Raw genomic sequence first — 6,501 nt, 5'->3', positions numbered from 1 at the left:
ATCTCCAGTGTTGGAGGAGGGGCCTGGTGGGAGGTGATTGGATCATGAGGGCATATCTCCCCGTTGCTGTTCTTGTGATAGTGAGTTCTCATAAGATCTTGTTGTTTAACAGTGTATGGCACCTCCCCCTCTCTCTCTTCCTCCTGCCATGTAAGACGTGCCTGCTTCCCCTTTGCCATTCACCATGATCGTAAGTTTCCCAAGGCCTCCCCAGCCTGCTTCCTGTACAGCCTGCAGAACCATGAGGTAATTAAACCTCTTTTCTTTATAAATTACTCAGTTTCACGTAGTTCTTTATACCAGTGTGAGAATGGACTAATACACATCCCCTTTATTATCCCTCCTTTTTCAGACCTAAGCAATCACTAATCTACTTTCTGTCTCTATAGCTTTTCCTATTCTGGACTTTCATATGAATTGAACCATATAACATGTGGGGTTTTTTTTGTTTGGCCTCTTTCATGTACTGTAATGTTTTCAGGGTTCATCTGTGTTGTAGCATGCATCAGTGCTTCATTCTTTTTAATGGTTGAATAATATTCCATTGTATGGATACGCCTATTTTGTTCATCCATTTATAGACATCCATTCATTGATAGACATTGTTTCCATATTTTGTCTATTATGAATAATAATAAACATTTGTGTACAGGTTTTTGTGTGGATATATGTTTTCACTTCTCTTGGATATATACCTAGGATTGGAATTGGCAGATTATATCATAAATTTACATCTAATGTTTGAAGAATTGCCAGACTATTTTTCAAAGTGGCTGCACCATTTGACAGTCCCACTAGCAGTGTATGAGAGCTCTGATTTCTCCACATCCTCACCAACACTTCTTGTTATCTGATTGATTCTACCCATCCTAGTGGGTGAGAAGTGGTATCTCATGCTTTTATCGGGAAGAGCCTTATACATTTCAGGGAGGGTCTTATGTATATGACTCTTCCTGATCAAAGAGTAGGCAAGGGTCTCAAAGAGTCGTAAAGACTGCCGAATTTGTAAGGCACAGATATAAAGTAGTCAAGATTTTTTTTTTTTTTTTTTTTTTTAGATGGAGTTTGCTCTGTCACCCAGGCTGAAGTGCAATGGTGCAATCTTGGCTCACTGCAACCTCCACCTCCAAGTTGAAGCAATTCTCCTGCCTCAGCCTTCCAAGTAGCTAGGATTACAGGTACCTGCCATCATGCCCAGCTAATTTTTGTATTTTTGTAAAGACAGGGTTTCACCATGTTGCTCAGACTGGTGTTGAATTCCTGACCTCAGGTGATCCACCTGGCTCAGCCTCCCAAAGTGATGGGATTACAGGCGTGAGCCACTGTGCCTGGCCAGGAAGAATTTTAAATACCTCATAAGGGATCTCACACATGCAGAAAGAACCTCTAATACATGAGAAAAAGTCTCAAAAAGTCAGGAAGGACTGAAAACATGTCGGCAATAATGACACGTCAGAAATTGTTCACTGGAAGTGTAGAGAAATAAAATTGATTTTTGTTTATTGAACTTGTATTCTGCACCCTTGCTGAATTTGTTTATTAGTTCTAATAGTTTTTTTAAAAAGTGGATTCCTTAGGATTTTTTACATGTAAGATCATATCATCTGTAAATAGAGATAGCTATACTGTTTACTTTCTGATCTGGATGCTTTTTATTTCTTTTCCTGGCCGAATTGCCCTAGGCAGAACCTTCAGTACAAGGTGGACTAGAAGCAAAGAGAGCAAATATACGTGTCCTGTTTCTGACTTTAGGGGGAAGGCAGCCAGTTTTTCGACATTATGTGTGAAGTTAGCTGTGGATTTTTCATAGACATTCTTTATCAGGTTGTGGAAATTTCCTTCTATTTCTAATTTCTTGATTGTTATTTATCATGAAAATGTTGGATTTTGTCACGTGCTTTTTCTGTATTGATTTAGATGATCCTGTGGTTTTTGTTTCTATTCTATTGATATGGTATATTACAATAACTTATTTTTAGATGTTAGACCAACTTTGTATTCCTGGGATAGATAAATCCCACTTGATCATCATGCCTAACCCTTTTTATACATTGCTAGATTGGATTTCCTAGTGTTTTGTATTTTTATGAGATGGTCAGTCAGATGTGGCCACAAAAGGAGACACAGGAGAAGCTCAGGAGAAAAGAAGGTTTATTATACTCCCAGGTCTTGGAGACAGGAAGCATGGCAGACCACACAGGATCACATGGGAAAGGCACCAGAGTGGTCAGAAGGCAGAAGACAGGAGTAAGGAGAAGATTTAGGCCATTGCCTTTACTGGGGTTTCCGTAGGAGAGGCAAGGCAGGGCAAGGTGAATGGTTTGGTTAGTTTGAAGAATTTTGGAGGGCTTTGAGCTGTAGTAGTGGTTCCTAGTTGCCTGGCACCTGACACTGGGATGATTAAGGCTGAGGAATATTGCCTCCTGGAGTGCACGGGCCAGATAGAGAAGGGATGGCTCTGGATTGGTTAGTTTGCATATCAAAGAGATGCTTCTGGCTGGGCCCTTTGTTATCTTTAAGAATTGGCTAGACCAGGGAAGGACAATTTTTCCTCAGCTAGAAAAGTTTTTTAAGATTTCAAAACATCATGCTTTAAAATTTTTTTTTTAATTTTAAAAATTAAAGCATAATAGAAAATAAAAAATATATACAATATAGTTGATAATTTGCTGATTTTGTGTGTGGGGGGTCTATATGCATAAGGGATATTGGCCTGTAGTTATTTTTTCTTGAGATGTTTGTCTGGTTTTGGTATCAGGGTAATACTGGCCTCATAGAGAGAACTGAGTATTCCTTCCTCTTCTATTTTTTGGAACAGTTGGTGAATAACTGGTATTAATTCTTTAAATGTTTAGTAGAATTCATCAGTGAAGCCATCTAAGTCTCAGTTTTTCTTTGTGAATAGTTGTTTGGTTACTAATTAATCTCTTGACTTGTTATAGGTCTATTTATATTCTTTTTTTCTTTTTGAGTCATTTTGGTAGTTTGTATCCTACGTATTTGTCTATTTCATGTAAGTTACCCAATTTGTTGGCATACAGTTATTCATAGTATTTCTTTCTTTCTTTTTTTTTTTTTTTTTGTATGAGACAGGGTCTCGCTCTGTCACCCAGCCTGGAGTGCAGTGGCGCAGCATGGTTCACTGTAGCCTTGATCTCCTGGTCTCAATCGATCCTCCCACCTCAGCCTCCAGGGTAGCTGGGACTACAGGAGCACACCACTAAGCCTGGCTAATGTTTTTGTACTTTTGGTAGAGATGGGGTAGTGCCATGTTGCCCAGGCTGGTCTCAAACTCCTAGGCTCAAGCAATCTGCCTACCTGGGCGTCCTCAAATGTTGGGATAACAGGTGTAAACCACTGCGCTCGGCCCATAGTGTTTCTTCATAATCCGCTTTATTTCTGTAAGGTTAGTGGTAATGGCCCTTCTTTCACTTATTATTTTAGTATTATAATTTGAGTCTCCTTTCTTTATTTCTTGGTAAATTTAACTAAAAGTTTGCCAATTTTTTTTTGAGTTGGGGTCTTGCTTTGTCACCCAGGCTAGAGTGCAGAGGCATGACCATGGCTCCCTGCAACCTTGAACTCTTGGGCTCAAGCTATCCTCTGATCCTCCCACCTCACCCTCCCAAGTAAGCTGGGACTACAGGCATGTGCTACCATCCCAGCTACTTTTTTTTTTTTTATTTTTGTAGAGATGAGTTTTTACCATGTTGCCCTGGTTGGTCTTGAACTCCTGGCTCAAGTAATCCACCTGCCTCAACCTCCCAAAGTGCTGAGATTATAGGCATGAGCCACCACACCTGGCCTCAGTTCTTTTAAACTGAGGTTTGTTTTATGGCCTAACACATGGTCTTATGTATAGACTGTTTTATATGCATTTGAGAAGAATGTATATTCTGCTGTTGTTGGGTGGGATGTTCTAGAGATGTCCATTTAGAGTAGTTGGTTTATAGTGCTGGACAAGTTTTCTCTTTCCTTGTTGATCTTCTGCCAGTTATACCTTCTGTCTAATTGTCCTATTCATTATTAAAAGGGGGCTATTCATTGTGGAAGACTGTGGAAATTCTTCAATGACCTAAAGACAGAAACGCCATTCGACCCAGCAATCCCATTACTGGCATATACCAAAAGGAGTATAAATCATTCTATTATAAAGACACATGTAAGTGTATTGCATTGCATCACTCTTCACTATAGCAAAGTCATGGACTCACCCTAAATGCCCATCAGTGATAGACTGGCTAAAGAAAATGTGGTACATATATACCATGGAATACTATGCAGCCATAAAAAAGAATGGGATCATGTCCTTTGCAGGGACATGGATGGAGCTGGAGGCCATTACCCTTAGTAAACTAACAAAGGAACAGAAAACCAAATACTGCTTGCTGTCACTTAAAAGTGGGAGCTAAATGATGAGAACACATGGACATATAGAGGGGAACAACATACACTGGGGCCTATTGGAGGATGGAGAGTGGGAGAAGGGAGAGAATCAAGTAAAACAACTAGTGGGTACGAGGCTTGATATCTGGGTGATGAAATAATCTGTACAACAAACCCCATGACATAAGTTTACCTATGTAACAAACCTGCACTTGTACCCGTGAACTTAAAAGTAAAAACAAAAAAATACATGAAGATCATTTTCTACTCAATACCAACCCAATTTGTGGCAAGGTAAAGATTTTATAAAAACAACCTGAAAAAGAGGAGGGGGAGGCTATTGAAATCTTTTATTGTTTTTCTAGATTAAATATTTATATGTATAAATTTATGGGGTACAAGTATAATTTTGTTACATCGACATATTGTACAGCGGTGAATTCAGGGCTTTTAGTGTGTGTCACTGAAGTAACGTACATTGTACCCCTTAAGTAATTTCTCATCACCTACTCCTCCTTCCCCCCCCTTCCAAGTCTCTAATGTCTATTATTCCATACTGTGTTTCCATGTATACACATTATTTAGCTCCCACTTATAAGTGAGAATGTGTGGTATTTGACTTTCTGTTTCTGAGTTGTTTCTCTTTTTTTTTTTTTTTTGAGGTAGAGTCTCGCTCTGTAGCCCAGGCTGGAGTGCAGTGGCGCAATCTTGACTCACTGCAACCTCCACCTCCCGGGTCCCAGTTCAAGCAATTCTCCTACCTCAGCCTCCCAAGTAGCTGGGATTACAGGCACAAACCACCATGCCCAGCTAATTTTTGTAGTTTTTAGTAGAGACAGGGTTTCGCCATGTTGGCCAGTCTGATCTTGAACTGCTGACCTCATGGTCTGCCCACCTTGGCCTCCCAAAGTGTTGGGATTATAGGTGTGAGCCACTGTGCCTGGCCCTGAGTTGTTTCTCTTAAGATAATGGCCTCTACTTACATCCATGTTGCTGCAAAAGACACAATTTCATTTTTTTGTGGCCAAATAGTATTCTGCTGTGTGTATATATATATATATATATCTTCTTTTTGGGGAGTGAAGTGAGTTACTAAACCTAGTAATGGAAAGATGATGATTTCAGCCCACATTCAGTCTATATTGCTAAATAATACAATTGTTAGTACCGCCTGTTCAGTACAATGGAGGACAACTTTTTCAGGGCAACTGGAATTTCTTGACAATGTTAAATCTGTTTTGTCAGCTGAATTCCTCTGGTTTTATGTATATCACTATTTTTTTTTAAATTTTTGAGATGTAGTCTCACTCTGTTGCCCAGGCTGGAGTGCGGTGGTGCGATCTTGGCTCACTGCAACCTCTGCCGCCTGAGTTCAAGTGATTCTCCTGCCTCAGCCTCCTGAGTAGTTGGGATTACAGGCACCTGCCACCATGCCTGGCTAATTTTTGTAGTTTGTTTTTTTTTTGGTAGAGACAGGGCCTCACCATGTTGGCCAGGCTGGTCTTGAACTCCTGACCTCGTGATCCACCCACCTCAGCCTCTCAAAGTACTGGGATTACAAGCATGAGCCACCACACCTGGCCGTATGTCACATTTTTTAATCCAGTCATCCATTGACAGACACTTAGGTTGATTCCCTATCTTTGCTATTGTGAATATTGCTAGGATAAACATATAAGTCCATATATATGTGTTTATTTATTTATTTGGAGACACAGTCTCATTGTGTTCTCCAGGCTGGAGTGCAGTGACACTATCTCAGCTCACTGCAACGTCCACCTTCTGGATTCAAGTAATTCTCCTGCCTCAGCCTCCCGAGTAGCTGGAACCATTACAGGAACCATCACCATGCCTTGATAATTTTTATATTTTTAGTAAAGATGGGGTTTCACCATGTTGGCCAGGCTGGTCTTGAACTCCTGACCTCAGGTAATTCACCCGCCTAGGCCTCCTAAAGTGCTGGGATTACAGGCGTGAGCGACTGGACCCCGCCCATTCTGCATTCTGACTTATTTGAGAACCTTCCTGATGTATTTAGAACTTATTTTAGATCCTTTCTGACCTGTTTGAGAACCTTCATGATGTATATGAGATGGTTCCTAAAGTATTTGAGAC

Source organism: Sapajus apella, unplaced genomic scaffold, assembly GCF_009761245.1.
Source record: "Sapajus apella isolate SASKATOON/1434 unplaced genomic scaffold, GSC_monkey_1.0 scaffold125, whole genome shotgun sequence".
In the NCBI taxonomy this organism is placed as follows: Eukaryota; Metazoa; Chordata; class Mammalia; order Primates; family Cebidae; genus Sapajus; species Sapajus apella.
This window is presented reverse-complemented; position numbering follows the sequence as displayed.